This window comes from Vidua macroura, chromosome 1 (assembly GCF_024509145.1).
Source record: "Vidua macroura isolate BioBank_ID:100142 chromosome 1, ASM2450914v1, whole genome shotgun sequence".
In the NCBI taxonomy this organism is placed as follows: Eukaryota; Metazoa; Chordata; class Aves; order Passeriformes; family Viduidae; genus Vidua; species Vidua macroura.
Window position 1 is genome coordinate 101,747,490 of NC_071571.1, and position 10,333 is coordinate 101,757,822.

At 45.8% G+C, this 10,333-nt stretch overlaps 1 long non-coding RNA gene across 4 annotated transcripts; it reads right to left on the reverse strand.

The window, feature by feature from the left end:
* Window positions 1–720: 720 nt before the first annotated feature.
* Window positions 721–10,296, reverse strand: LOC128813578 (uncharacterized). Of its 4 annotated transcripts, none has more exons than XR_008439092.1 (4): window positions 9,824–10,296; window positions 5,977–8,615; window positions 3,007–3,437; window positions 721–2,874 (listed from the first exon to the last, which is right to left on the reverse strand). It is a non-coding gene; the product is annotated as an uncharacterized LOC128813578 (long non-coding RNA). The 4 variants fall into 4 exon arrangements; XR_008439091.1 differs by lacking the exon at window positions 721–2,874 and having other exon boundaries at window positions 3,210–3,437; window positions 5,977–8,319; window positions 8,468–8,615; XR_008439089.1 differs by lacking the exon at window positions 721–2,874 and having other exon boundaries at window positions 3,210–3,437; window positions 8,468–8,615.
* Window positions 10,297–10,333: the final 37 nt, after the last annotated feature.

Below are 10,333 nucleotides of genomic sequence, written 5' to 3' on the forward strand. Positions count from 1 at the left end.
GGGCGCTGACTTTAGGTGAGCCCCGGGGGCGGAGGAGGGCCCGGGAGAGGCAAGGGTACCGCGGAGAGCAGCGCCGGGCCCGAGAGGGCGGGATGCGGCGGGCAGGGTGCGCAGGAGGGATGCGGAGGGCGGGATGCGGGATGCGGAGGGCAGGATGCGCCGCCATCGCTGTGGCCGTGCCCCGGCCGCCCCTCCTGACATGGCGCCGGGACCGCCAGGCTGGGGCTGGGGCGCTCCTGTTTCCCCCGGGAGAAGGAGGAGCGGCCGCGCTCCCAGGCCGAGCGGTCCCTCGGGGCTCCGCTGTCCCCGTGTGCCCAGAGCCATCTCGCGGAACGAGGGCCCGGCTGTCGGCGTTACCGGGGCTTTGGGGGAAAAGCTGGCATTGGCATTGGCCATCTCCGGAGGGAAAGGGAAAAAGTGTGGGAAAAGCGGCCTCGGGAGTTCAGCTTGTTAGTGCTTGAAAGTTCAAGTATGTGGTAAGAAATACATGGCCCTTTCTATTTTTCCCTTGTCTTCGTGTGTCATTTTGGATTTGTCAAGGATGAGAAGAAGAGAATTGAGAACCCGCTGTTCCAGAATCCGTAAAAGCCAAATTGCCATGCCGGCAGAGCAGGGAACAGAGCTGAGCGATTCTGGATCCGCCTCTCAGAAGGAGGGCAGCCCAGGATGAATGCGTGCTTATGCAATAGAGCAGCCAGACTGTTGTGCTTAAAACACCGAGTGAGTGTTGGGAACACACACTTTATCTGTCAGAGTGAGGCTTTTCCAAATGACTTGTTCTGATGCACATTTGGCATTGAATGGGAAAAAAGAGAGCCCAGGGACTGAATCCATCAGCGTAGCTTTTTGAAAGAGGCATTAGGTACATAGAGTGCATGAAATTTGTTATTGTCTTTCAGCACCTGCTTTGTGGTTGAGAGTTTCATTTTCAGGGCTAGAATAGAGATGCTTTAGTAATGAATTTGCATGAAGAAAATTGCCTAACACCACCATTTACTATCTCTGAGCACAAAATAATTTAATTTCCTAGAGACTAGGCTAAATTAAATTGATGTGGGTATTCTACTTAATGTAACAGACCCTAAATCTAGACCTGTTTTCTTTTGTTGTTTATCTTGTAGGACACAGATGACTTTGGAATGAGAGGGACACTCTTGCCTAGGCAGTTCACAAAAATAGACACTTTTTTAAATGAACACTTAGACCTTTTCCTTCTAAAGCAAAGGACTGAACTTTGTGGATTGTACCACAAGAATTCAACTTCATTCTTTAAATTTCTAAGCTGTACCCTGGCAGTGGATGCCACAAAGACAGCAAGGCTGTCAGTCTACTTAATGAAATATTTTGTAGTCCCCATTTTGAATCAGAAAAAAAAAATGGTAATGAACTATGAGAAGGTGAATTAACTAATACGCAAAGTGTATAAGTTTGGTTTAAGCATGAAATGATGAAATTTTGTTGAATAAATCCTCACCAAATATTTGTCAATCTTTCTGCTGACTGATTGTTCTAAGTCATGTTTCCTCCAAATGCATATTTGCGTCATTCTTATGTTAGATTAGTTTCCTGAAGTGCAAAAACCCTACAAACATGCAGTATAATTCGGACTAGTATAGAATAGAATTGGTCTGGATTCTTCCTTAACCTGAGTTTCCTCTAGGTTTTGGAAATTTGTGCTTTTTGTTGCTGCCATAGCATGAGGTGTCTTCGGGACCTTCCCTAGAGAGGTTCTGTGCAGGCCCAGATGGGTAAATGTATTTCCTGGTGAGATTTGTGGACTGCTGAGATGTAGTATAGACAGCTTTAACTTTGGTGAAAAAGAAAATGTAGAGTTAATCATGTTTTTGCATTCTAGGAAGCATCTCAGACCATGATAGAAATGCTTTCTGTGTTTTTCCTTGAACTACAAAGTTTTAGTTACTGAATTTACCAAGAATAAAAGTCTATACCTATTGCTGAAACAGGCTAGATCCTATTCTGATGTAGTGCAAGTGGTTTCTTCCTGTATGCCTGGGATCTGCCTAAATGCCTGGAGATTTGTTTTTATTAGGCTGCCACAGGGGCATTTGGAAGACTGTTTAAGGCATGTTTTAAAAGCAGGCAGTGTGAATTACAATGCAGTAGGCAGGATACACAAGTATCCCCACTGAAGGTATCTACAGAAAGTTACACAAAGCTTCACAGAGAAGTACTGTTGCAAAGAGGGGGAAGTGCTCTCCTCAATATTTTTCTTAGCAGTAGTACGTCTTCTTTCTAAGTGATGTCTGGAAAACAAGCATTTGAACAGTAGAATTTCCCAGCCTTCTTTTCATTCTGGTGGTAGAATAGTGATAATAGGATCACCGGAGGCTGAATTTGAGAGGCTAAAATATCTGAATAAGCCCTCATTTTTTACAGATTTACTGCAGCTATGTGGCTTGTGCAGGTAGATTTAAAACAGGACTAGAAGGCCAGTAAAGAATACTTCTTAGAAAATCAGTAACTGCAGCTAGTATTTTAAGACCTACCAAAATACTTTGCAAGAAAATGCAGCTGCCTGTAACGCCTTTAAATGGTAATATTTCTCTTTATCATTCTTCTAGTCCATGTTTTTTCAAACCTTCCTTAGCCTAGACCTGCCCAGGCAGTGTGAGCTTCCTCATGTGAGCTGCTGACTGATTTTGACTGTCCATTCACCTCCGAGCTGGTTAAGGCTGCTCTCTGCCTTGCTGGATCAGACTCTTGGCTCATCTTTCATAACTGCCAAGGTCTTTCATAACCTCTGATCTTTCATAACCCCAAACACTAGCCAGTTCCTCTCACATGCCTTTCATAACCTACACACACGCCACGTGTTTAATCTCCTCCACTTGGAATAGGCCCATCCTGATGAACCTGAAATACAAGTGTTTCTTGGGTGCTTTGTCTGCCTCAATCCTCCTGAGCCCCAGGCAGATTTGTATGGATGTCAGACTTCCTTCCCTGAGACAATGAATGCTCAGTGGAGGGGAAAACCTCCTCTCTGACCTCAGAGGAGAAAAGGCAGCCTAGTCACGGATTTCCTTCTCTCCCGGGGTGTGAAGCCCTAATTGACTTAGGTGTGGCTCAGCTGGGGGTGGCAGTCTCCTTCCCTTCCCGTCCTAAGGCGCTGCGCAGCGTCCATGGCGCGGCCGCTCTGCGCGCCACACAGGGGTCCCCACCGCGGTCTGCTCGGAGCAAAACCCAGGGTCTCTCGGTGGGGAAGCTGCCGCAGCTGGAATTGGTTTAATTCCGCCTCAGCAGACAGCTTGCCGTTCTCTACTCCGATAGTAATTGCAGGCTGCAGTGATGTAACAAAAAAGGTTGTAGTTTAGCAGAGAGAGGGTGACCTCGCTGTAGCTACCCGGCCGTCGGCATGGAATCCTCAGCTGCCTTCCAGTGCGGATCTTTGTCACTTCATGGGTTTGATGGATGATCTCCTAACAGGGAATAAAATGGGAGGACAAGTGTATAACAGCTGTAATAAAACAGAGGGGTGAAAAAAAAAAGAAAAAGGAAGAAATCTTTTGCAATTATTAGCCTGAGTGCAAAAGAGCATTTCCTCAGTGTGACAGCCAGAGGCTTGCTGCACTGTTATTAAAGTGCACTTCAGTGGGAATCCATGCAGATGGCTTTTTTACCCAGCATAGGATTATATTGGATTAGTCATATAAAATTGTTGTTTACCATCTCTAGTCCTTTTCCCCAGAGCTTTTATCAGGAATCTCACAAAGCATGTAGTTTGAGTCTGCCTTTACACGGTAACCCAGATGAGCAGCTTTTTGTTTGTGCAAACTGCTACAATGTTGTAGTTTAATGTAATCCTAATGTTGCAATGGGAGATTTTATACCTGATAAAAGAGGTTGTTTGGCCCAGATTTTTCTTTTGCCTACAAGAAAGGAAGTTAGATTGTAAGGAGATGCTCTTTCTTCTTGCTGGACTCCCCAGAAGAGCTGTGCTGATCCCACTTCTGCTCCGTCAGAGACAATCAGGAATTCCTAACACTGGCTCTGTTTTTCATAATGCTCACTAATGAGTTATTTATGGCGTAATCCTTGATTAATGCACTGTTCTGAGTGTTGTATGAGATATTTCTTGTGTTCCCTTTCTATCACGCAGAGCCATACTCTGACCATCTTTCTTCTCTATGTCCAGAAGGCTCAAGGATCACTGCTTAGACACAGTCCACATTTTCCTTCCTGACATAAACTAAGAAACTTAAACATACAGTGCAAGGCTCTCCCTTTAGATCTGCCCTGGGGGTAGGTTATAACAAGGACATTTTTTTTTTTTCAAGGTCCAACAGATAGCTCTACTGGTAAAATGACATCCTTCAGTGTTTTCTGGAGTTTTCAGACTGGCTCTGTCATCCTGGGAAATTTTCCCTTCCAGGAGGTATGGCTGCAAGAACTTTCCTGAGGTGTGAGTGGCTTTGATTCTACAGGGAGAGACATTTTTCTTCTCTGTAGGGGGTTCTGTGACAAGGTGATACAGTCCCAAGCTGTTACTCTTTTCCCTAGACAGGAAATGTAGCTGTAAAATCGTATTTTTCCCTGGCCTTGAAGGGAGAAGCAGCAGACTGTCACATGCATGCTGGTATTGTTTTTTGATCCACTGAAAACAGTGAACATTATCCACTGAAAACAATCTAGTGTTATAATGTGATGTATCTGTCACTGAAGGGGACACAGAACTTCTGTCATTGTGACAGGGATGCTTGTAGCTTAATTTGGTTTAATAAATATTGCCTCTGGTTTTGTCAGCTTTAAGATTAAATTGACTTTCTTATATATTACAAGAAAGTATTTTTTTGTCTCCAGTTCTACAAATGATCACCTTTAATCCAATCATGTCTTGGTACCTTTTCTCTTGATACGCAGGAAATGTTAATGAACCGAACTCTGAACTTTTGCTTTTAGCCAAAGCGGTCGTTCTGAGGCTTGGGAAAGCCAGACTGCTTCTACCTCTTTCAGGGAAGGTTCCTGAACACAAATGGGATTATTACTCTGTGACCAAAGATCTAAACAAGATGGAGAAAGGGCCTTTTTCCCCATGTTGGCAATTTTGTTCAAGGTTGTTCCATGATTTTTCAACTGGCATTTGGCTGTGAGACTGGCAGCCTTGATTGTGCCACAGAACATACCAGGCAGAAAAATCACATTAAGTTTTGCTATCTTCAGCCTGAAAGAGACTCAGGAAGAAGTCACTGCTGACACAGCAGGTGGATGGAACAAAAGAGATTAATTTGGGGCAGGTGAATTTTGTACATGACTTACAAAGGCATGTCGATTTTCATACAAAAATTTTAATTCCTGGAAAATCAGATGAAGATGGTAGCTCTCTCTGGGGGTTGAAAGGACACATATTGACCTTTAATCCATGCAGAAAAAGACTACACTTGGGAGTTATTGTAGGGTCGCATCATATTGTATGGTTGTATAATCTCACACTTATATATTTTCTGACAAATCAATGATTTTTGTACACATGGAGGTGAAAAAGGGTGAAATGGGTCACATTCTTGCTGTTTGGCAGCAAGCAGGAGGCTCAGCACCACTGTAATCAATGACATTTTCATTTGTGTGTGCCAGCATGAAATGTGTGTTTGTTCATACCAAACTACATTAAAGCAAAAATGCAAGGAAAAAAGATTTGTGTTCAACAAGTGAGTTAAATAATAGTGTAAGGAAATGTTTCTGCTATCATTGTTTACAGCGGAAAGTATCTTAGTGGCATTTCATACATTCACTGCCACTGAGAAGTTTTTTAAAAGTAATGTATTGTTAGGATCTTTGGAAAATTAACATGTTTCCTAATCAAGTACACATCAGTCCTTTATCATTTGTATAAACAATGGGGTACTTTGTATACACATAGGCTAACATTAGCTTTTTGATTTTCAAAATGTGATGTCCAAAACCTTGAGCCAATTTTACAAATTGATGGAATATCTTTAATTTGGAAGAATGGATACTCACTTTGAAGTGGAGCCTCTCAAAATCAATGGTGATTTTGAAGATGTTTGATCATAATGTGCATGATTAAACCAACAAGAGCTTCAGCTGTAGCTTTTCCCAAGAGTTCCAAGATACAAGTAGGGGGTTCTTAGTGTCATCGGCATGGATCAATGCTTGTTTGACAAAATCTGCATCTTACACATACTTCTTACAGGTCTAGCTGCATAGTTGAGATACCTGGCTGTTGTCTGCTTCCTCCGTCTGCCTTCAATTCCCCTGCCAGGCATGGAAAGCTGGGAAAGAAGGGGGCTGCATGGCTTGCTTTCTAGGTCAGAATCAGGAATTCTTGTTTAGCTTTTAGCTCTGTTGGTCTATTTCACAACATTTTTGTGTTCTACTGGTAACAGCTTCTGAGTTTTGAAAACACTTGGGTCTTAAAAACTGTGCACAGCTGCATTGTCAATTCCTGGGTAAGCAGGAGAGCAGCAGTGTACCCAGAACTGTTTGTTGTGTTGCTAGATGAGCTGGGGAAACTGGGCCTGCAGGTTTCACACGAGGATCACAGTGGGTCATCTGGTTCAACCTCCCTGCTCAACCGGGGTCATCCCAGAGCACGTCGCACAGGATTGTGTGCAGATAGTTCATGAGTATTTCCAGTGAGAGAGACTCCACAACCACTCTGAGCAATCTGTTCCAGTCCACAGTCACCCACACAATAAAGAAGTTCTTCCTCATATCCAGGTGGAACTTCCTATGCATCAGTTTCTGCCATGGCCTCTTGTCCTATTGCTTGGCACCACTGAGAACATCCCAGACACCCCTGCTTTAAATATTCATACACTTTGATGGGGTCCTCTCTCAGTCATCTCTCCTTGAAGCTGAACAGGCCCAGCTCCCTCAGCCTTTCAAGTGACCCAAGATTGATCATGAGCTTTTCTCTGCTATTTCTGACCTAAGTTGTTCTCTGAGTGCTGCCTAGTGCTGCCTTCTCTATGCCTACTCTGATTTCTGCAGAAACCCTGAATTAATCCATCTGCACTTTTTGTTTTTCTTCTACACCCACAGTATTTGCAAAACCCTGAACAACCCCAAACCACAAGCAAACACCTGGGTACCATAGGAATGTTGAGTCCTATTGAGCCTTGCATGTACTTTGTAGAGTATTATTCCTTGATATTCAAGTGGTCTTGTCTTTTATGGTATAAAGTGATTATCACTACATTCCCAGGACTGAGGAAACAACTGTTATCCTACTTGTACTGCCTACAGTGAGATACTGGTATGCAGGATACACTGGATTCCACTGTGCTGATCTCTCTCCACTGCACTCTTATACTTCAGCTTCTCTTTGGCACTGAAAAAATATTTCTGAAGTAATTTTACAAAGTTTTGCAAAAATTCAGAATCTCTACTATATTAGAGTGTGTTTTCTTCTAAATCAATAACATAGATTCATTGAAATGGCGGCCTGGAAGGGACTTTTTGTCTACTTGCTCTATGTCACTGTGCTGTGCATATTAGGTGTACCTGTATTCAAAGGCATGGCTGATCATTCTCTGATGTGTTTATTAAAATGTATAGTGAGGAAGAACTACATGAATTTTTCTCTTTGATATCAAGAAATTTTCCCTGCCATCCAGCTGAAGGGGTGAGAGATGTCTACTCTGTTAGTAACTTTATTTGTGCTCATTCTCCTCTGGAAGACATGGGAATTACTACTGTCCTTTACAATAACCAAAGTCAGTTAAAATTATTCTGATTTCAACACCTCCTGATATGCTGTATTTTCTTCTGTATGTAATTTTTATTCCTGTTTTACAGTCTCCTCACCTGAGACATTGTTTGTGTTGGATAAACCAGAGTAAAACTGAGAACTGCATCTTGGGGTGTTGCTACTTCATCTGAAAATGGCATTTCCCTTTCCCTACAGCACCATTGCATTGCTGGCTGCTACTATCCCTCCCAAGTTTATTTTTTCCTTGCTGCTACTGCAGATAGTTACATCCAGCTGTCCTTTTACCAAGAAGTGACCTTGTGGCTTCCACAGCATGAACTGTCCATTGCTAATTCATTCCATGTTAGTTGCTGATTGAAGTAGCAATTTTGATGCCAGGCAATTTGGAGTCACGTTGAATTGTCACAGGCTCCAGCAGTTAGCAGTGTTGGGTGGGTGCTTCGATGGAACCAATGCAGAAGTCTTCACAGGCAGGATTCCTGGCAGCAGGTAACACCATGGGCAAGTCCTTCCCTCACATGGACTCTCAGGTTGCTGACAGCCTCAGAGGTGGGATCTTGTGAACATTCAGCTCAGCACAGCGAAGCCTGAGCTGAATATAGACAAAGCTTTCACCTTTCCCTGTGACCCTGTGTGAAGTTCAAGAAGTTGACTGGATGGGCGACTGGGTTGAGAGTGGAGGAGGAGAGATGCCAGGTTGTGCCCTGGAGCCAGAGGTGTGTGACACTTCCCTTAATCTGATTAGAGTTCCAGTTCCTGCTCGCAGCCCAACCTGACCTGTCTCCTGCCACGTTTTCGGTGAACTGTCGGCTCAAAGCAGGCAGTGATGAGCTCCTGTCATGTCCACACTCTCTTTCCAGGCACAGCAGGCTGAGAAAGCTGGGGCTCTTCAGACCTCACAGCAACCTGCCAGTATCCAGGGGGCCTACAGGGAAGCCAGAGAGGGACTCTTTGTCAGGAACGGTAGTGATAGGACAAGGAGTAATGAATTGACAGGGGAGATTTAGGCTGGATACTCGGAAGTTCTTTACCATGAGCGTGGTGAGGCACTGGAACAGGTTATCCAGGGAGGTTATGGATGCCCCAGCCCTGGCTGGTGTTCAAGGCCAGGTTGGATAGGGCTCTGAGCAACCTGGTCTGGTGGGAGGTATCCCTCCACAGGGCAGCAGGTTTGGGACTAGATAATCGTCAAAGACCCCTTTCAACCCTTAGAATTCTATGATTTTGTGATTGGTTCTATGCAAAATTTGCCAGGCACTGCAATCAGGTGAGCTACATGGTCAAGATGGAGGGGCAGGTAGCATCTGGCAACATTTCATAAGAAAAAAAGAAGAGAAGGAAGAAATGTGATGTGCTTTAAGAAATGAGTGAGGCAAGATTTTGTACAAAGACAGGAGATGCAGAGAACAAGAGAAGACCTAGCGAATGAGAGAGGAACAGGAGAGGTTTTAAACTGCCACTAACAAAGGCTTGGAAGACCTGCAGGCAATAATCACTGCTTTGGGCCAGTCTTGCTCTGACAGCTGCTCTTCCTGTGGCTGGTGAGTGCCTGCTGTTGGTATGGCGTCTGTAAGGTCCAGTCCTGAGGGTGGAATGTTTTTGTCCTGCCTGTGTGCCCTACAGCCTGGTCTGCCAAAAATACCACAAAAATAAAAAACCTAAATCACAGAATCACAGACTGAGTTAGGTTGGAAGGGACCACAGTGGGTCATCTGCTCCAACCTCCCTGCTCAAGCGGGGCCATTCCAGAGCACATGGAACAGGATTGTGTCCAGATGGTTCTCAAATATCTCCTGTGAAGGAGACTCCACATCTCTCTGGGTGACCTCTTCCAGTCTGTGGTCACCCCACAGTAAAGAAGTTCTTCCTCATACCCCAGTGGAACTTCCTGCAAGTCAGTTTGTGCCTATTGCCTCTTGTCCTGCTGCTTGGCACCACCGAGAAGAGCCTGGCTCCATCCTCTTGGCCACCCTCCCTTTAGATATTTTTACACAAAGGGCAAAGCCCAGCAAGTAGCAGCAACAGCAAGCAGCAGCAGCACCAAGGACACAGCCCCTGCTCCCCGCGGGACAGCAGCATTACCCGGCACGCTGCCGTCTCCTGCCAGGGGGATGTCACTGGGACAGCCTCTACCTGTTGTGATGGGGGGAGATGCAGAACCTGCTTTTGCAGAGGTCCCTCACTTGGCGGGTGTTGGTGTATCCGTGCAATCTGCGGCCGGACGAGTGCTCAATCCCCCCCGGTCGGTGCCTGTCCGCCACAGAAAGTCGCAGAATCTGCTGAGATGGAAGGGACCCAGCAGGACCACCGAGTCCAGCTCCTGGCCCTGCGCAGGCCCCCCTGAGAATCACACGCACCAACTGCACCTGCGAATAACACTAATGACAACTGGAAAGGGACCGACTGGGGTGTTTCCTCGCCGGCCGCGGAGGCTCGCGGCCGCAGCCGGTGCCGGAGCACGCCCGGCCGCCCCGGGCGAGGGAACAGCTCCGCTCCCGGCCCGCAGGGCCGGTCGCTCGGCGCTGACGTCCCTGCTCGCGGCCTATCCCGGGGCCCGTCCCGGCCTATCCCGGGGCCCGTCCCGCCCGTCCCGCCCATCCCGGCCTATCCCCGGGGCCTATCCCGGGGCCCGTCCCGGCCTAT